This window comes from Eubalaena glacialis, chromosome 19 (genome assembly GCF_028564815.1).
Source record: "Eubalaena glacialis isolate mEubGla1 chromosome 19, mEubGla1.1.hap2.+ XY, whole genome shotgun sequence".
Lineage (NCBI taxonomy): Eukaryota > Metazoa > Chordata > Mammalia > Artiodactyla > Balaenidae > Eubalaena > Eubalaena glacialis.
In genome coordinates, this window is record NC_083734.1 from 13,402,169 (window position 1) to 13,423,755 (window position 21,587).

A 21,587-nucleotide genomic window follows, 5' to 3' on the forward strand; every position below is an offset into this window, starting at 1 on the left:
TCTTAATACCATACTACTCAGTTATTTACTTATTAACTTTGCTTTAATTAAATCCACTCACTTCTTAACTGATTTTAAAAGAAAACATTATTACCACCCTAAAATCTATTATTGCTTGTCATTCATCCCATGAAAACATACACAAACTTATTAATTCTAGCTCAATTCTGTTGCCTGGCGAAGGCTCGGCACCTGAAGCACCTTCGTTAAAAGAGAAAAATAGACAAGCATTAGTTTTTAGCTACACACTTGCACCAAATGAAGACAATGTCCTTGAAAAAATCACAAAATTTGAAAGAGAACCAAAAGGGAACGATTTTTCAGATAAGTGACCCAAAGGTCTTCTAGGGCCACATCCATGGAGCACTTTGGGGTGGACGGAGAAGACTGGACACTTCCAGACCACAGGGAGTGAGGTCAGTGAGGACCACAGTGGTCAGAGAAGGGGTCTTCTCCCGGATCCCAGGCCACTGAGCAGCAGTTTATCCTCAGCGGTGTCCCAGCTCACAGGACCTCTGTTCCAGCCCTCCCCCCTTCCCAGCCCACAGTCCCTGAGAACAAAGTGCCAGGCAGCTGCCAGCCTGGGTCTCTGTCCCAATCCGGGGAAACCCAAAGGCTGAGGGGGCCTGGGTGGGAGCTGGGTGGGGAAGGGGACAGGGCAGTTAATCATGAACAGAGGGCAGACAGCTGCACAGCCCATTCCTAAGGGGCCAGTGGGGTGAAGCAGACAGACACGCATGCTTGGTCCTGAAGAAAAGGGCTTTCTGTGCCTGGGAAGCCGCTCCAGGAGACACATCCGCGTGAAAGCAGGAATCAGCCCCGCTGCCAGCGCCCAGGTCTGAGAGAGAGGCCAAAGCAAGCGCTCCTCCCCCCCACCCCACCTCCACTACCAGTGCCTCCACTGCTCCCCAAAAGGATTTCAACCCTCCTTGGCTAGGATCACGGGTAGATGTGAGGCAAGAGGGACTGTGGAGCTACGGGGTAGGGCCTTTTACGAAAACCAGCTATTTTCAGATATCTTGCTTCTCCCCTTCTACAGGGGACAGTGTGCCCAGCCATCCCGTGGACCACACAACCTTTGGAGCAATTCAAGAGTTATACAACTTTAGACCTGCTCAGGACAGGCCAGCATCCCCACTCTCTTACGCCTTTGGGGGTACACACCAGCTCCAGCTCTGAGAGAAATCACTCAGAAGCCCCCTCATGTCTCTCTGCAGAGCACTCACACCTGTGCTTGCAAGGAGCCAGACTGACATTCATTCTTGGCAGGTACGTCAGCACCCCCTGCTGGACCATGTTACAGTTGCGTCTCTGGGATACCACCATATGAGGAAAAGGAGAAAGAGGAAAGGGGAGAGGGAAAGGGGAGGGAAGGGAAAGATTGGGAAGGTCATTTGAAGTGGGGAAGCAGTTTCTATTTTGAAAAGAGAGAGAGACGCAGGAGGGATCTTTGCCACACGTCGACTCTCCTCCCAGCTCCTAACCTCCCCTCTCAGAGCCCATGACCAGCCCCCAAAGGGGTCCCTCCCACCACAACAGGCTCCTTTGGGGATAGCAACAGGCCATGCACAGGCTGGGCATGGAAGCCAAGCTTGGGAACCACAGCTCAGCCTACTTCCCCGGAGCCACACATGTCACACTGAACAGAGGATCTGCCGAGAAACTGGCTCAGATTTTGGAAAGGGATCTCGGTGACTTGTGTGGCATTTCCGAGCTCCAGGGAGAGGAAACCATGCCTGAGGAAACCCACAGATCCCACTCAGTGGCAGGCATCCAGCCTTTGGGCTGCACATCATTTAGTACCCAGAGCCTGCAATGCACGATGATAATCAGAACTTCGCTGATTTCCTGTTCAGGAATTACAAAAAAGGGGGTAGGAGGAAGAAGAAAGGAGTTCTTCACCTATTTCTTGGGTTACTGAAGGTATTTAAAATATTTCTTTTTGGTTTATTTATGGAATTTTGAATCCATGAATCTAAATGGCATGGCTATAATTTTTCCCACAGTAGAAACATTCAAAAGGATTCTTCCATGTGTGAAATTTCTGATGAGCAGGAAGCAGATTTTGCACGGAGGCTGCCAGGGGTCACTCCAGAGAATCGGGACCAGATGGGGCCAAGGGTGGGTGGCCTGCAGCACAGTCATCTCATGCTCAGGGTCCCCAGTCGTTCCCCACCTCACTGATTAGCTGTTGCTACCAGTGGAGCCACTTCTAACTCTAGGCTTTCTGGGGCTGAGTGGAAAAGTGGGGAGGAAAGCTGTCTTTCCATAATATTAGCAACATTGCTTAGCAACATCTTTCAAAGCAAGAACCAGCAGACTCTCCAAAAATCTATTCTGTTTGGCTCTACAAAGAACAGAGTGGTTTCTTATATGTGCATTATTTATATACTAGTCTGTATACCCAGTAACACCTTCTGTGCTGGCTTCCTCAGGAGAGGACGTATTACAGCTAAGTGAGATTTCCAGACAACAGAGTTCTGAGTAGCAAAACTTTTCTTTGTTTGCTTGCTTGCTTTTATTGTTATGACCTTGGCTAGAAATTTCTCTAAAATGGCTTACAGATTTTTTGTCCACTTCAAATATAGGTTTAATGGAAACTTTTCTTGGTGACTCAGAGCCATTATTATCAATACCACCTACTGTACTTAAGCTAAAACTCAGTTATGAACAACAGGTCACTGAGGTGAGGACCCATTTGTCTCTATACTTAATGACCTCGATCAGCTGTGATGCGAAGACACTACAGCGAGGGAACAAAAACTTAAAGACCCCGCAGTCAGACGAACTTGGGCTAGAATCCTATCCTCAGCTTTTACTATCTGTGTGGCCGTGGGCTAGAAATTTCATCTCTCTGAGCCCTGGTTTGGTCATCTGTAAAATGGGCATAACAACAGTGCCATCCTCCTAGGGTTCTTGCAAGGCTTCAATGAGCATGCATGGTCCACACAAAGACTTGATGAAAATGATCGTAGTAGCTTTATTCAAAATAGACGGTCCATCAGCAAACTGTGGTCTATCCACACCATGGAAGACCACTCAGCAATAAAAAGGAACAAAACACTGACACATGCAACAACATGGCTGAATTTCAAAAGCATTATGGAGTGAAAAAAAGCCAGATACAAAAATTACTTACTGTATGATTCCATTTATACAACATTCTAAAACAGACAACCTAAGGTACAAAAAATTAGAACGGTGGTTGCCTCTGGGGGTGGGGGATTTTCTGGAGAGATGGAAATGTTCTCTATTAGGACAGGATGGTGGGATCCACTTGTCCAAAATGTATAATTAAGATTTGTGCATTTCAACATATGTAAATTTCCCCTCAAAAAACTGAAATTAATAATAATAGAAGGAGGATGTGGAGTGGGTAGAGGTATAGATGAAACAAGAATGGCAGAATGTTGATAATTAGGGGGGGTGTTCATTATACTATTCCATTTACTTTGTATATGCTTGATATTTTCCACAATATAAAATAAAAAGAGGAAATTTCCTGGTGGTCCAGTGGTTAGGACTTGGCGCTTTCACTGCCATGGGTTAGGGGTTTGATCCCTGGTTAGGGAACTAAGATCCCAAAAGCTGCACAGAGTGACCAAAAAAAGTAAAAAGAAAATGTTCATAGTGGGGGGAAGAAAGGTTAATAGTGTTTATCTATGGAATTATGATGATTTTTATTGTTGTCTTTGTGCTTTTCTTCTATCTGTAAATTTATAAGGACTACATGATAGTTTTGTAAATAAGTAAAAAGATGGATGTTATCATTCATTAAAGGAGAATGCATGCAAAAACACCTCGCAGGTACTCTTTAAGTGGCCTTTCTCACTGCGCTGTTTTAAGTCCTTGCTCACAGTGACTGCTCCCTGGGAAACCAAATACAGGTGTACCTGGGAGATATCGCAGGTTCGGTTCCAGACCACCGCAATAAACCAAATATCACAAGAAAGCGATTCACATAATTTTTTGGTTTTCCAGTGCATATATAAGTTATGTTTACACTATACTGTAGTCTCCTAAGTGTGCAATAGCATAATGTCTAAAAAAACAATGCACATACTTTAATTTAAAAACACTTTATTGCTAAAAAATGCTAGCCATCGTCTGATAACACACGGTTGCCACAAACTTCCAATTTGTAAAAAAAAAAAAAAACAACATGCAATATCTGAGAAACGCAAGAAAGCAAAGTGCAGTAAAATGAGGTATGCCTGTAACTGAGCTTGACAACAATTAGGCCAAGCATCCTGGGTACCAGCAAGCGGGCGAGTGTTTACTTGCACAGACACACAGATCTTACACGTCCTGAAGAGAGTATGATCAGGCCGCCCAAGATGGCTGTTCTCTTGCTCTCTGTACATCCCCTGCTCCACCAGCCCCTGCTTCATCTACTCCCTACTCATATGACTGACCTTCCTAATCAGTAAATGCCTACAGACTTCCCCTCGGCCCCAGCTACTGATTGTACAATAGCTTATCAAAGTGGGTGACGGGCGTGCTTCTCTGCTCGTTTCCTTGGTAACTAATGAGCCAACCTGACATCAATTCCCCCTATAACTGGTAACCTCCCTCTCCCCTCCAGTAGTGAAGACTGCTGCCCTGTCCTGCCCTCATCTGCCTCACACGGTAGGGTGTCACTCCAGGACCTTGCTTCAGACATGTAAGATCCCCTGTCCATTAAACCATCGATGTCTCTCTCGCTGACTCCAGGCTCTTTCTTGCGTCTCAAGGCTGGGCAAGTACACGGCTTGCAGGCCTGCGGGGTGCAGCCCAACGCTGTGTGTGTGTGTGTGTGTGTGTGTACCAAGCAGAACATGAAGATCACATTGTGTGGATTGTGTACATTGCAGATCACTCACAAGCCTAGGCAACCAGAAAATTCATAGGTTGTGGCCCTGTTGACCTGATTCCTAATAAACCCTAATTTTTTTTCCTGTTGTCTGAACTAATCTCCTGCTTCTATGGGTCCCGGAAGAACTCTGGGTCAGATACTCCTTTCTAGAGGGAAATTGCCCCTATAGGCGGCCATAATCAAATGCTTTCTTACCTAACCCAAACTAGAGTTTGCTTCACAACGGACTCTGGAATCTAACTCATTGATGTGTTCATTGCTCTTTCCCATGATGACTTTAAGTCCTATTAGCCTTAAAGACAAACACAAAGTTTATCTTCCTTGTAGACACAGATTCCCTGAGCTTTGCCCAGCCAGGAGCCAAGCTTTGAGCCTCCCAGTGAGCAGCTATGAGTCTGCAATTTGCAAGCTTTTCACCAGGACTGCTTTCTGGGGCCTTTCTGCCCTTTCCACCAGGAAAAGTTCTTCCAGCTGTCTAGCCTGCATCACTCCTGTTGTAATCTAAGCTCTTCTGGTGAATAATTCCCTCCATCGTTGGGAAAACCCCATTTAGTTCCCACTATCTTACCCCTCCTCCAAGTCCCAAAGCAGCTTCAGAAACTGCACCAGCTGTTTCCCTTTCCCCCCAAGGCTCCAAACTCTTTGCTTCCATCCATTTTCTCCCCTGCCCAGCCCCCCTCACTCATAGTCATGAGGCTGCATGTGTCACAGCTAATAACTAAAGGACCAAAGTTTCCCAATTACTTCCTTCTTCTTAATGCATTAGAGCAGTTTCAAGGTTACAGGGAGCTGGGCTCAGCAGCCAGCTGTGTGTGAACACCATCCATCAAACCTGTCATGCAGAGGACACGTAAGAAGATGCTGTCAGACTGTCTCCAGGCAAGGCCAGCAGTGACCTTTGTGAGGGTCCCTTCTTGGAGAACCTGGAGCAGAAACAGTCTCAACCCATCCAGCCCTCGAGGCCGTGGGATGTGTGGGAATTAGTGTAGGAGGGGCAACTGGCAGTGTAATCCCCGACAATCCAATGGGGAAATTAATCTTGCCAGTTGCTGACCTGTCCAAATGTACCCTCCCCAGAGAGGCCTTCCTTGACTACTCACCTAGAGTACATCCCTTAGTTATTCTGCACCTAGCCCCTGGTTTGTTTCCTTTGCGGCAATTGTTCTAGCTTAGGGAGGGGATTGGGGGGGGGGCAGGGCGGGCGGTACTGATTTGTCTGTTTGCTGGTTTTTTGGGTCTGTTTGCCCCAGTGGACTGTAAACCCCATGAGCGCAGACACAGTACATATCTTAGAGGTCACCATCACCTGCTCCCTCTTCACCCCGTGCCCAGAATGGCACCTGATACACTCTAACCCTCAATAAATATTGTTGGAAGTGAGGAAGGCGAGGAGGAGGAGGAGAGAAAGAAAGTGAGGGAGGGAATTCCCACTAGGAGGACCATGTGTCCTGGAATTGAACTGGACTGCCTGGATGGGAGGGCAGAACATCGCTGTTCCAGGGATGGAGACCCACCCTCCACCCTCTCACAGGTGCAAAAACTCAGATAGGGTGGCTAAAAGGATGCCTACATTGAAAGCCCCATTCCAGGCTGGCACAGCCTCGTGAGTCTGGCAAGGAGAAACCTCAGATCAGTGGGTCCAACTCCAAGGTCGCTTTCAGGACACCCGAAAATCCCCCTGACTGTTAGACAACCCTATGGAGGAGGGTACTAGTCTCCTTCTCATGTTTATAGATGAGGGGAGGGACCTCTCTAGGGCCAACCCTGGACAAGCTTGGTCTGACTCTGGGGCCCACACTTGGGTGACAGGTAGGGGTTTGGCCACCACCCTTGGGTATGAAACAAATTACATTCCTTTATTTTTCTAAAAATACCTTTTAAAAAGTCTTCTGGACTTCCCTGGTGGCACAATGGTTAAGAATCCGCCTGCCAATGCAGGGGGCACAGGTTCGAGCCCTGGTCCGAGAAGATCCCACATGCCGCGGAGCAACTAAGCCCGTGCACCACAACAACTGAGCCTGCGCTCTAGAGCCTGCGAGCCACAACTACTGAGCCCACACGCCGCAACTACTGAAGCCCGCGCACCTAGAGCCGGTGCTCCGCAGCAAGAGAAGCCACCACAATGAGAAGCCCACGCACCGCAACGAAGAGTAGCCCCCGCTCACCCCAACTAGAGAAAGCCCGCAAGCAGCAACGAAGACCCAACACAGCCATAAATAAAAAAATAAATAAATAATTAAGTCTTCTAGGGTTGGCAGGACATGCAGTATTTTTGGAGCCCTCTCCTCTGGCCCATTTACTTCCACCATCTTCCCTTCCTCATCAAAGAATGACCAAAGGGCTCAGATGGTCCCCTGGGGGGAAGTGCTGTGCCCCATTCTATGGTCACCTATGGAGGAATCACCCCACCCATCCCGAGGGTCCATGGCCCTGTGTAGGTCACCATCCCAAGTATCCAAGGAGCAGCTCCAAGGGCAGGCCCTGCTCACCCTGAAGCAGGAGAATCACCTCGGAGGGGAATAAACACCACCCCCCTGATGCAGCATTTGACAGCTACAAGCACATTCACATCTTCTATTCCATTGGATACTCACAACTCTGTAAAGAAGGAATATTAATATCATCCCCATTTGCTAGATGAGTAAACCGAGACCCAGAGAGGTTAACTCTTCTGTCCAGGATCACACAGCTCCTAAGAAGCAGAGCTGGGACCCAGACACAGGTCTCCATAGTTCCTGACTCCCACAAAATTCATAATGAAGAGGATGGAGATCCCAAGGGATTAGGAGACGACACAACCAATCAGAGGCTCACCATGCCTGTCACCAGACAAACTGGAGTTGGCTTTCCCACCTGCCTAGCACTCAGGCCCCTTCTTCTGGTCGACAGGCCTTGATTTTCCCTTGGGGAATACCCTGACACCACTGTTGGTTTTTGTGGTTCAGATGGGACTGTCCCTTTCTCAACCTATCCACCCTGAGCTGTAGGGTGGGTACATGGTCCAGGCCTGGCCAATCCATGTATTCTATTCATCAGGCCACAATGACTGCTTCAGGGATGGGCATATAAACCTAGTAGGTCCAAACAAGTGAAGACCTGAATTTTTGCTGGCACCATAGAAAGAAGCAGCTTATTACCCACTGGGATTTCCAAAGTTGGTGGCTGTCTTATGTTTAAACTGTCTTATGAGAGGAGAATTGCCTGTGAGTGAAGTGAATGCAGAGGAAAGCAGAGCCAAGAGATAGGGACAAACAGACTGATGACATTTTTTGACCCACCTGGATCCAGCCATTCCTGAAGTCAGTTCTCAGATCTGTTTTTCCTTTTGGTGTCTTTTTTTTCCCCCTTGAACTAGTTTGAGTTAGATTTCTGTCACTAGTAAATTAGTTAATTAACATACGAGATCTCTACCTAATGGGCATGCAAAATAATAGCTTTAGACAAGTATGAAAAGCACATCACTCCTTTACCCGAGGGGAGCATCCCTCAAAGTGGTCCACAGGAAAGTCTTTCCAGGAGGAGCCCCTAGGAACACCAAACAGACCTGGAGGCACCAACCCGGCCCATAAGTGACAGGCTTGGGGACAATCCTCTTGACCCTACTCACGGGGAAGGCAGAATGGCCTAAATCCAACCCTGAAGATAAAACAGGAATTTCTCCCTTCCTCCTCACTGTCAGCATGTGGGTCACTCATTTTATCTTTCTTCAGTAAAATCAAGGCCTATTCAAGGAAAACATTGAAAAAAAGGAACATTTGGACAATTCTAAAAATGTGGGACATTCTACAAAAACAACTTTGCCAGGTCTGCTGTTCCACATTTAAAGAAACTAAAGAGATGTGATAACCAAGTACAAAGAGTGACCATTAATAATAAGCCAATAACATAATCGAATATACAATCCACATTTAAATCTGGGAAATACTATATTTGGAAATGGACTGTATATTAAGTTACATTGTGAAATTAATATTCACTTTCTTACATGTGATCATAGTATTGTGGTTATATCAGAAAATGATACTGTTTGGGGGAGACACCTGCTGAAATATTTGCGTATGAAGTATCTTGATGTCTGCCACTTATTTTCTCTACTTTACTCTCATTATACAGAGAAAATGAGAACAACTGTGCAAATGTTAATACGTGGTGCATCTGGGTGAATACAGCTGCTCATTGCATTATCCTTCTCATTTTTGCATAGGTTGATAATTTTCAAAACAAAAAGTTGAAAAGAAACTACATCACCCTTGCCGATACGTGCCCTCAAATCTGCACACATATGTGCACGCGTGCAGGGAGCATGCATGTACACAACGTACATGCATTCTGTGACCCAACAGATGGGTGTGCAAAGAGCACTGGGCCTGAGTCAGCAGGACCAGCCTCTGGAGCAGATCTGTCCTCTCAGTATCCATACATCCTTTTATCCTAGTCTATTTTCTCAGCTGTAAAATGAGGGCTGAATATGCTATATACACCCATGAGATGCAGTATGAACATTTAGGTGGATGGAGTCGTACTGTGAAGGGGTTAAGAATTGAAGCCAGAGGCCTAGATGAGATGGTCTTTTCTATCTTAAGGTTCCTTTCTAAGGAAGTGGGTGTAGGTGACAGAAACTGTCTCCAAGGTCACCCCCTTCCCACCCAATTGCCCAGTTCTAGGCCTCTCAAGGAACCTTAGAATTTGAACTTGGGTTTGAGATCAGCAGGCAATATCCAGGACCAGCCCAATGAGAACTGGCCTCTGGGTTCAATCAGCAAAGGAAATGCATGTGGGCTCCAAGCTGTGCCCAAGGGACCCTCAGGGCAGAAGTGCCTTAACAAGTGTGAACCAAATGAAAAGCCAAGGCCAACCCCTCTGAACTTGGCTGGGGAAGTCAGTGCATTCAGTCTCACAGACAAATCGATGGCCACCCCTCCGGTTAATAAAGCTCTCTGGGTTCCTGGGCTTCTAAAAAAGGAGAGGTTGAGGATACTCTCAGCAAAAAACCATCCTGCAAAGATCCCAGGCAGATGCAGGAACTTCAGAGGGCAACAATCCACTGACTTAGGGAGGACGGTGTCGGAAGGGGCAGAGGGTGTGGCAGGCAACGCACAGCTGGAGAAACTCAGGGGTGAGCAATCAGAAAAATGCAGCCACAACAAAGAGGGCGTTTCACCCAACAGACTGGCAAAATGCACACGCCTGCTAGCGGTGGGCGTAGAAACCAGAGGGCAATTTTGCAGTACTATTAAGATAAAAAGTCACCCACCCTATCACCCAGCAATGTCACCTCTAAGATTTACTCAAATCTAGAGAAACACTCACATGTGTGTAGAGAGATGAGTCTGAGGCTGTTCACTGCGGCACTTTGGGAAAAGAGTCAAAAATACCAGAAGCAACCATTTAGAGTGAAGACTGCTAAGCAGATGTGATATATTCATAAGCTAGATACTGTACAATGTTTAGAAGGAATGAACTAAATCTATATGTATGGACATTGACAGTTACTTAAGATACATGTAAAAATATTTTTTAATGTTTAGAAAAATATGTACCAAACTCTGAACAGTGGCTACTCTGGGGAGGAGAAGAAGCGACTGGCATTGTGGCCACAGGAGACCGTTTCTTTTTTTTTGTAACATATGTATTTTTTTATTGAAGTATAGTTAATTTACAATGCTGTGTTCGTTTCAAGTGTACAGCAAGGTGATTCAGTTATACATATGTATATATTCTTTTTCAGATTCTTTTCCATTATAGGTTATTATAAGATAGTGGACTTCCCTGGTGGCACAGTGGTTAAGAATCTGCCTGCCAATGCAGGGGACACGGGTTCAATCCCTGGTCTGGGAAGATCCCACATGCCGCGGAGCAACTAAGCCCGTGCGCCACAACTACTGAGCCTGTGCTCTAGAGCACGAGAGCCACAACTACTGAGCCCGTGTGCCACAACTACTGAAGCCGCGTGCCTAGAGCCCGTGCTCCACAAGAGAAGCCACCGCAATGAGAAGCCCGCGCACCGCAACAAAAAGTAGCCCCCACTCGCCACAACTAGAGAAAGCCCATGCGCAGCAACGAAGACCCAATGAAGCCAAAAATAAATAAATAAAATAAATTTATTAAAAAAAAAAGATAGTGAGTATAGTTCCCTGTGCTATGCAGTAGGACCTTCTTATCTACCTGTTTTATATATAGCAGTGTGTATATGTTAATCCCAAACTCCTAATTTATCTCTCCCCCCCACCTGGAGACTGTATTTTTAATGTTCTGATTTTTTTTTTTAAAGAAAATGTATTCTTATATTACTTGTGTCATGTAGAATTAAATTTCTTAAAAGAATCATCAATTTTTAAAAGTAAATCCACACAGTGAAATGATACACAGTTATAAGAAAAAGGGGGAGGAGGAAGAGGCTTTCAATGGACGGCTATAGAAAGATTTGCAAGATATATTCTCCAGTGAGAAAAGTAAGATGTAACACCATGCTGCGTAGGATATTACTTCTTATGTAAGAAATGGAGATAAGAAGAATAAATGTTGGTATTATATAGGAATACAGAAGCACTGGAAATACCTGATAAGAGGATTTAAGAAGGAGGTGACCAGGTGGATTGGAGTAAGAGCAAGTCTTCTCACCATGTATATTTTTTAATCGCTTTGGTTTCTGAACCAAATACATGTAAATAAATCTACTATTCAAAATAAATTATAAATAAATAGACCAGTCAGGATAACCACAATACATTAGATCGCATCGTGGAGACAATCAGCAATAGTCATAAAAACAGAAGTCCAGACCCTTGGGGTCGGTTATTCCATCCTCGGGAATATATCCTAAGGAAATAAATCCTGCACATGCAGAAACTACATGCACCAAGATGGTTGTTCCAGCGGTGTTTCTGATAGCGGAGAATTGGAAGCAACCTAAATGCCCACTAGTGGGGGATCAGCTTATTATTTATGCTCTGGCGACAAGGCCACTGGACAGTCCAGGGCTCGCTCCCTAGGGATGCTCCTCCACACCAGCCTCCACACACACACGGGCCAAACATGGGTGTCAGCACAATGACAATTTAGTGCAGGTGAATGGAATAACTGACACCACAGGTGAAATCTGCCAGCACTCAGGGTTTCCAGCCTGAGCCTCACACTCCGTGTACCTGAGCAGAACCACCGGTCATCGTGACAGCTGCAGATTCCTTGGCTCCACCCTCCAAATTCCAGTTCAGTGGGTCTGGGGTAAAGCCCAAAATCTGAATTTTATCACGTACCCCAGGTGGTTCACTTTGAAAACTATTGTCCTCTGTGTCAATGCAAACTTGTAAATACTTTCTGTGTTAGAGAGGGAGGATTAATCACAGGAGCTTTCTGGCTCACTTGTCTCATGTTTTCTTTAACAGTGGGTTATGTTATCTTCCCAGTAAAGACACTGACATGCATGGATATCCACATGCACGGACCATGATTTTTATATGTAAGTACAAGCATGGGAGAGTGAGTTCTGCTGGAAGCAAATGTCTCAGTCTTAACTGGGGGGTAGATCAGAAAGCTCTATACATTATACTAAAAATATGTTACCATTCCATTGCTGTTATTATATTAGCATCAATTAATTAATAATATATTGTAAGTAAAAATGCAGTCTTAATTATTAATAAAAAAGATGTAGGGACTTCCCTGGTGGCACAGTGGTTAAGAATCTGCCTGCCAATGCAGGGGACATGGGTTCAAGCCCTGGTCCGGGAAGATCCCACATGCCGTGGAGCAACTAAGCCCACACGCCACAACTACTGAGCCTGCACTCTGGAGCCCGCGAGCCACAACTACTGAGCCCGCGTGCCACAACTACTGAAGCCCACGCGCCTAGAGCCCATGCTCCACAACAAGAGAAGCCACTGCAATGAGAAGCCCACGCACCGCAACGAAGAGTAGCTCCCGCTCCCCGCAACTAGAGAAAGCCTGCGCACAGCAACGAAGACCCAACGCAGCCAAAAATAAATAAATAAATAAATTTATTTTTTGAAAAAAAGATGAAGTTATGAGAGCAAGCAATTTCATTGCATTTACCATGTCTGCAGTGGGAAGCACTGTACACATGCTGACTCAATCCTCCTGACAATCTACATGGGTGTTACTACTATTGCTCCCATTTTACAGATGAAGCGGCCAAGGGACAGAAAGGTTAAGCATTTGGCTGGGGGTCCCATGGTAAGGTGCAGAGCTGGACTTCCCACCCAGCAGGAAGCTTTAGAACACTAAGCTCTTAACCACTGTGCTCACCCAACAGCCTTAACCCTGATAATGACAGCCAGGAGGTCAACTCCAGGCTGCGGCCAGTTCAGTCTCCACTGAGAAATAATTCAGAAAGCACGTCCTAACGGGGGTAAGGGAGACGCTTTATCTTTGCCGACTAAAATGACCCATTATAACAGTCCCTGAAGGTGACTGCTCTTCTGCTGTCTGATGCCATCTGCTTTGCTATCCAGATCTCCGGTCTCAGCTCAAGTCCTGGTTCCCACTGTCAGGGATGATGTGAGGCCAGGGCTGCTTGCTGGAGGTGCCAGAGGTAAGACAGGCCTGGCACTGGGAGGCAGGCCCGAGGGGTCCTGGAGTGAGGAGTCCTAGGAACATTCTCTTCTGATGAAGGTCACTGCCTGAGCCCTGGCCTTCCCTGGAGAACTGAAGCCCCAGGAAGGAGAGGCAGGCACAGAGATTAGGAACAGTCTATTCCCGACTCTAACTCACAAGCCCTCCATCAGAGCTACCATCAGGAAAGTAATTAATCTTTGAGACAGAAACCAGCTGCACCAGGGAGCAATGGGAGAGGGGAGGAGCAGAGACTGGGAGAGCAAGACAGAGAAGCAGAGAGGGAAAACAGGCAGATACCCAGAAGCCAGAGGAGAGATGAGCAAAGAAACACTGAAAACGATACAGCCGAGGGAGCAGAACAGTCAGGAAATTATCACCTGGTCTGCTGGCCCTGGCCAGGGCATCCACGGGTGCCCACCTCAATCTCCCCAGAGGGCAGGGGTACACATTCCAAGTTACAAACCTCAAGTCAAAGCACCTGCTCGCCCACCTGCCCGACTGGCCACACCCAAGGGCTGGCAGTCCTGGGCTGACAGCGCCACCTGCTGGTGCTGGGGAGAACTGTCTATGTTTCCATCTTGCCCACCACCTGGGGGTGCAAACTTCCCATCCCCTCTCCTGCCCCTCTTGCTTCCTCATTTCACACCTCCCAAGCCTGTTCCTGCCTCAAGGCCTCGTTATGTGCTCCTCCCACCACTTGGAATGCTGTTCCCCCAAATACCTTCATGACTGGCTCTTTCTCTTTCTTCAGGTCTCCGCTCAAACGTCACTTCTATGGAGAGGCTGCTCCTGACCACCCACCTCAAGGAGCCCCTGTGCCCCTCCCCCATCACCTCACTATTTTGTTTCCTTCACAAGCGAGTCTGGGCATTATCTGAGACCTCCTGAATTCTTTATTCTGTTCCTGTCTGCCTCCCCCATTAGAAAGTACCATGAGGCCCCACCAGGTCTGAATGGTCCACTTTTGTATGACTTGCACTCAGAACTGGCCCTGGCAATGAGCATTGTTGTTTGAACCACTCCATAGTCATTCAGCTGAGCTCTCCTGAGCACAAAGACCCAACTTCAAACACCACAGGGATGACCCTCAAGCTCCTCAAACACCCTGTTCAAGGCCAAAGTCATTATCTTCCCCTGCAAACGGGGCTTCTCTCCTGCGCTCCCAGCTCCGTGCCCGCAAGTGACAACTTTGCAAATCCTCTGGGCGTGAAACCCCGGTTTCTAGGGGACTCTTCCTCTTACTCTCCTCACGTGGATCAGACACCTCATCTGGAGATTCCACCTTCACTCGGCCTTGGCCGGGCCGCCCCCCGCTGTGGAGGGACCCACCCCCACCCCCACCCCCACCCCACCCTCCCTCCCCAGCCCAGTCCCCACCTCCCAGTTCCTCAAGAGTGACAGTTTCCTCACCTCCTTAATCCATCCCCAGGACTCCCAAAGATGCCTTCCCCAACCACCAAGGAGACAGACGGTTCCCCATCCCAGTCTTCAGGGCACCTGCCACCTCCTCAGTACCACACTTGAGACCCTCCCCGAGCACACCCTCCACTTGCCTCAGTACCTGACTCACTGTTACACAAACAGCTTCATACACTCCCCCACCCAATGCCTTTGCTCTCACCATTTTCTCAGTCTGGAATGCCCCCTGCAACCCTCCCCTCCTAGAAGGTTCCTTTTCAAACTTCAAATGCCACCTCCTTCAAGAAGCCTTCCCTATTTCCACCAGGAAATATTCACTGTTCCTCCCATGTCTCTACCGGCGATGCCTTGCACTTTGTGGTTGGCTCTTAAATGTCTGTCTCCTCCATAGATTGTGAGCTCTTGGGGTGCAGGGGCCAGGCCCTGAATCACCTAACCACTCTCAGTGTCTTCAGTACTGGCAATAATCGTGAGCACTAAGGACTATCCTAAGTGCCTTTCATGTGTTGGCTTATTTAATCCTCAAGCATCCCTATGAGGAAGGAACTCTCATCATCCACTTTCCAGATGGGGACATGGAAGCTCAGAGAGGTTCGAGGTTTGTCCAATGTAACCCCGTTACTGGGTGGCAGAGCCAGGATCCCCAGCACCTAAAACAGCACCTGACACAAGGTAGGTGCCCAGTGAATATTCATTAGAGAAACGAATGCGGGGTTCCCTGGTGGCGCAGTGGTTAAGAACCCTCCTGCCAATGCAGGTGACACGGGTTCGAGCCCTGGTCCGGGAAGATCCCACATGCCGCGGAGCAGCTAAGCCCGTGCGCCACAACTACTGAGCCTGCGCTCTAGAGCCCGTGAGCCACAACTACTGAAGCCCGCATGCCTAGAGCCCGTGCTCCGCAACAAGAGAAGCCACCGCAATGAGAAGCCTGCGCACCGCAATGAAGAGTAGCCCCCGCTCACCGCAACTAGAGAAAGCCCGCATGCAGCAACGAAGACCCAATGCAGCCAAAAATGAATAATAAAAATAAAATAAATAAATTTATTTAAAAAAAAAGAAACGAATGCCTTCATTTCTCCTGCAGTGGACCTCAGCGTTGTTCACAGGTCAAAGGCATGAACGTCCTGTGTTCTTGCTTTCTCTGTTCCAAGTCTGACCGAGTTATACTAGCAAAGTTTCTCCTCCTCTTTTCCTCTCTCTCCTCCCATCCACACTGTGAGCCAAAAATGACCCAGCCGTGACAGGTAGAGAAACACAAGTGACAAGTCTGTATTTAAAAATGGGAGGAGAAGGGGAGCATGATAAGTTTTTAGCTAAAACTGGACACTGTTTATCCTGCAAAAATTCCAGATGTTCCTTTCAGAATAACCACAGGCATCTCTACCTACCGCCCCTTCCTCTTCTCTAACCACGCCTCCTAACTTCTGCTCAGGCAACAGAATTTTCGGCCAATACACTATTTCCTATTCAATTTCGTTGTTTCCCCACACTGTTTAATTAGTACATGCTCTATGTTGTTTTGCACTCTTTCCAGCTGCCTTATTTAGTACACAGCCATTCAGGGAAATGGCTGCCTCCTCTGGCCTTGGCTCAGTCGGTGTGTGGGCCAAGAGCTCCTGGAGGGGAGCATGAAGCGTGCAGCTCGTTAGAAAGCTGAAGTTGCCCACATTATTCTGGATGCTCAGGGCCCCTCCACGGCAGACACAATCGTACCTGCTCCACACTTGCCGTTGACTAAGAGTGGATTGTGAGATAAGACAAGATACAGGCTCTGCACTCCCAATGCAGGGGGCCCGGGTTCCATCCCTGGTCAGGGAGCTAGATCCCACATGCATGCCGCAAGTAAGAAGTCCACCTGCTGCAACTGAAAAATCCTGCGTGCCGCAACGAAGACTCGATGCAGCCAAGATAAATTTTTTTCAAAAAATGGATAACCGGGCTTCCCTGGTGGTGCAGTGGTTAAGAATCCGCCTGCCAAGGCAGGGGACACGGGTTCGAGCCCTGGTCCAGGCAGATCCCACATGCTGCAGAGCACCTAAGCCCGTGCGCCACAACTACTGAGCCTGCGCTCTAGAGCCCCCGAGCCACAACTACTGCGTCCTCGTGCCACAAGTACTGAAGCCCGTGAGCCTAGAGCCTGTGCTCTGCAACAAGAGAAGCCACCGCAATGAGAAGCCCACGCACCGCAACGAAGAGTAGCCCCCGCTTGCCGCAACTAGAGAAAGCCTGAACGCAGCAACGAAGACCCAACGCAGCCAAAAATAAAAATTAAATAAAATAACTTTATTTTCTAAAAAATGGATAACCAACAAAGACCTACTGTATAGCACAGGGAACTCTGCTCAATATTCTGTAACAACCGAATTGGGAAAAGAATTTGAAAAAGAATAGATACGTATATATATGTATAACTGAATCACTTTGTTGTACACCTGAAACTAACACAACATTGTTAATCAACTATACTCCAGTATAAAATAAAAAGTTAAAAAAAAAAAAGATACAGGCAGAAATGGTTTTTTAACGGACTTAGAATCCTAACAGTTTTCCTGTCTCAGACACTTACAAGTTCCTGAACCCACGCCATTTGCGGGACAGGCGTGCCGACGCTGCTGGGACTCCCCTAATAAAGCCTGGGTCCCATTCACTGCGAGGAACTTAGGCCCCCGCGTGGAACACCACACCACGTAAAACATAGCTGTCTTGCGTGTCTTCTGTAACACAGCCCTCCCAGACCCACACGACCAAAAACTAACATGGTCCCAAGGGAAAGAGGGGGTGGCTCCAGCTTCCTGGCTGATAGGGATTCCACAGCTGCACCTGGAGGCCCTGGATTTAAGTGTAAACAGAGAAAGTGTCAGAGGTCACCCCCATCCTCCATCCCCATAACACCCGAATACTTCGGACCCAGGCACAATCACCACTGTTTACAGCATTTGACACTTCACCAGGAGACCTTCCACACACCATGCCTCGCACCCCTGGGAAGCAGCAGCCGTCACTCCTGTTCTACTCCCTCCATTACTCCGTGTGCCCCTCGAGTCTCAGTGGGACCAACGGCATCGATGTGTGTCTGTGCGAGTGTAGAGCACAGTTCTACCCTTCCATGCCTGAACCTGTCTCAAGCGTGATCACTGGGTCTGCCTTTGGGCCTGTGCTCAGAATTAAGTACGATCAAGAGAAGAGAATGACAGAGCCTTCTGAGTCAGACAACCCTGGTTGGAACCCGCTGCATCTTGTACCAGCTATGTGACCCAGCAGGTCACTTAACCATCCTGAGCGGCTTGTGGGATCTTAGTTCCCCGACCAGGGATTGAACCCAGGCCACGGCAGTGAAAGCGCTGAGTCCTAACCACTGGACCGCCAGGGAATTTCTGGTTTCTTCCATTTTAAAATGGGAAGAACAGCAGGAGCCACTTCACGGGACAGTGGTGAGGGTGGAATGAGGTAACAAAGCCGGTGCTGGTTTTGTTGCTGTTATAACATAAGGTGGCATCGACCAAGCTCGTGCTTTTTGGGGGTTGTGTTTCTCAGAGTGTAGCCCTGAGCGACTAGTGTGTGTGTGTGTGTGTGTGTGTGTGTGTGTGTGTGGCTGGCGGGGGGGGGGGGCTGGGGTGTCTGAATGAGAATGCAGAAGCCAGGACCCACGACTTAATACACTTGAACTGGGTGTGGACCAGTTCTGTTCTCAGGCCCAGGGAGGCAAGAGCTGGGTGTGAGCTCCCAGCTTCCAAAGATCAAATTTGTGGCCGCCTCCTTGGCGCCACCTAGTGGCTCCGGATTTATGCAGCGCGGACATCTTCTGGCCTGGAAATCTGGGAATATCTCTCAACATCAGGATTTGACCTGTCACAGACTGGGTAGAATCTCTGGGCTTGTCTGGAGATCTCCAGGGGAGTCTGTCCAGCGCTGTCCAACAGAACTTTCTGTAATTATGGAGATGTTCTGTATCTGTGCTGTCCAATACAGGAGGCACCAGTCACAGGTCACTATTGAGCACTGGAAATGTGGCTAGTGTGACTGGCGAACTGAATTTTTAATTGTACTTCATTTTAAGTAATTTAAATTTAAATTGCCACACGTGACCGTATTGGACAGCACTGGTCTGGAGGACTGTTTGAGACCTGGAATCTAGCTATGCCTCGGGGCAGACAGACTGACTCCCTGGTCCTTCCAGTTATGAAAACCAAGGCACCCCCTTTTCACATAGGCTGGTGAGACCTGGGTTCTGGCCAATTCCACCAAGAGTCCTGAGCAATCAGATGATAAACAACTGACCCAAATGGATCCTCTTCTAGGGCCTATGAATACAAAACACATTCAGGGAAGGCAGGAGGAAGGCATGGGTGCCTATTACTGAAAGACAAGAGGGCCCACGCCCCTGGAGCTGCTAGTGGGTACAAGGCAGGGCTCCACGCTTCCAGAATGCTGCACACCCCAATCCTGGAAGAGCTGGGACCCCACGTGACTGGAGAGCTACCCAGGGCCTTTCTGTGTCTTTATACTGCAGGCACAAGCATGGGTTTGGAGACAGATAAATCTGGTTCAGTTCCCAGATTGCCAGTTGTGTGACCTGAAGCAAGTGACAACCTCTTTGAGGCTAATTTTCCTAATCTGTGCAATAGGAATCAGGGCACATATCTTACAGGGATTGGGTGAGGGTTAAGATAATGCATGTAAGAGCATTTCACACAGTACAGATGCACAGAACAAGCACTCAGTGTTTGCTAAAATAATTATTAGTCCTACATAGCTTTACATTAAACCATCATTACCTAAGTTTTTACAGCCTGAAAAAAAAAAACCAAACTGATTAATAGAACAATTATCTAGATTGCCACACCAGGGCATAGTCCTTGGCTCCCTCATTTCTCCCCAATCCAAGTCCGGCCAGTCTCCACATTTTGCAGATTCTACCGTGGAGCATCTTGTTTCCACATCACACCTGAAGCCACCTTCATCTCTCTTGAGCAGTTACTGGTCCACGTCCATCTGCTTCCAGTGGAGTCCCATTGGCTCTACCTTAGCAGCCACAGTGACCCTCCAGTCCTCTACTCAAAACCTCCAACTATCTATCTCCCCATAGCTCAGTAAACTGAACACACACTCTGAAGTCTGACCTTCAGGGCCCACCAGCACAACCAGGCCCCCACCTTTTGGACCTGAATCCTCATTATTCTGAGACCCCAGCCACACCGACTCCCTAAGCAAACTTGCTCTTTTTCACCTCTGGGCCACACGAGATTCAAGAGACAGGTCAATGGAATAAAACAGAAGCCCAAAAAGGTATCTTTGGATATGTAAGAATTTAGTGGTGGAAGTGGAAGACTAAAGTCTAGTGCTAGAACAACTGACTGATTATTTGGAAAAATTGAAAGTGTAAGTTCATCTCTCATCTTACCCCAAACTAAATTTCAAATGGATTAAAAAGTTAAACGTAAAAAGGAAATAAAACTATTTTTTAAAAAAAAAGAACATACAGGCAACCACCAACTTTCTGAATGGAGAAGGACTTTTCTAAGCATAAAAGTAAAAAAAGAAATCACAAATAAAAACACGGACAGATTTTGCTGTCTTAAAATTGAAAACTTTTGCACCAAAAAACAACAGAGTCAAATTTATGGGCAAAGGGTAAACTAAGAAAAATGATTTGTAAATAAAAATATGAATGACAACGAGTTAACAGCTTTAATTAAAAGAGAGAAATCAACAAGAAGAATATGAATATACCAATAGAAAAATAGGCAAGAGTCATTAAGAAATATTTTCTTAAATAAATTAAAAAATAAATGTGTGAAAACATTTTACCTTTATTGGTAGCCAAAGGAAATCATAAAAGATACACACAAAGATTTATATTCAAGGACGTTTTTGCAGCATTAAAAACTAATAGTTAAAAATTAATAACAGGGGGAAGGGTAAGCTGGGACAAAGTGAGAGAGTGGCATAGACTTAATATATACTACCAAATGTAAGATAGATAGCTAATGGGAAGCAGCCGCATAGCACAGAGAGATCAGCCTGGTGCTTTGTGACCACCTAGAGGGGTGGGATAGGGACGGTGGGAGGGAGACGCAAGAGGGAGGAGATATGGGGATATATGTATATGTATAGCTGATTCACTTTGTTATAAAGCAGAAACTAACACACCATTGTAAAGCAATTACACTCCAATAAAGATGTTAAAAAAATAATAATAATAACAGGGACTTCCCTGGCGGTCCAGTGGTTAAGACTCAGCGCCACTGCCGTGGGCCTGGGTTCAATCTCTGGTTGGGGAGCTAAGATCGCAAGCCACACGGTGCGGCCAAAAAAAAATTTTTTTTTAGTGTTTTTTTTGAAAAATTAAAAACAACCTTAACATCTAAAAATAAGGGACTTCCCTGGTGGCGCAGTGGTTAAGAATCCGCCTGCCAATGCAGGGCACACAGGTTCAGTCCCTGGTCCGGGAAGATCCCACATGCCACAGAGCAACTAAGCCCATGTGCCAAAACTACTGAGCCTGCGCTCTAGAGCCCGAGAGCCACAACTACTGAGCCCGCGTGCCACAACTACTGAAGCCTGCGTGCCTCGAGCCCATGCTCCTCAACAAGAGAAGCCACTGCAATGAGAAGCCCGCGCACCACAACGAAGAGTAGCCCCGGCTCACTGCAGCTAGAGAAAGCCTGCATGCAGCAATGAAGACCCAAAGCAGCCAAAAATAAATAAATAAATTTAAAAATAAAAATAAAACAGTGAT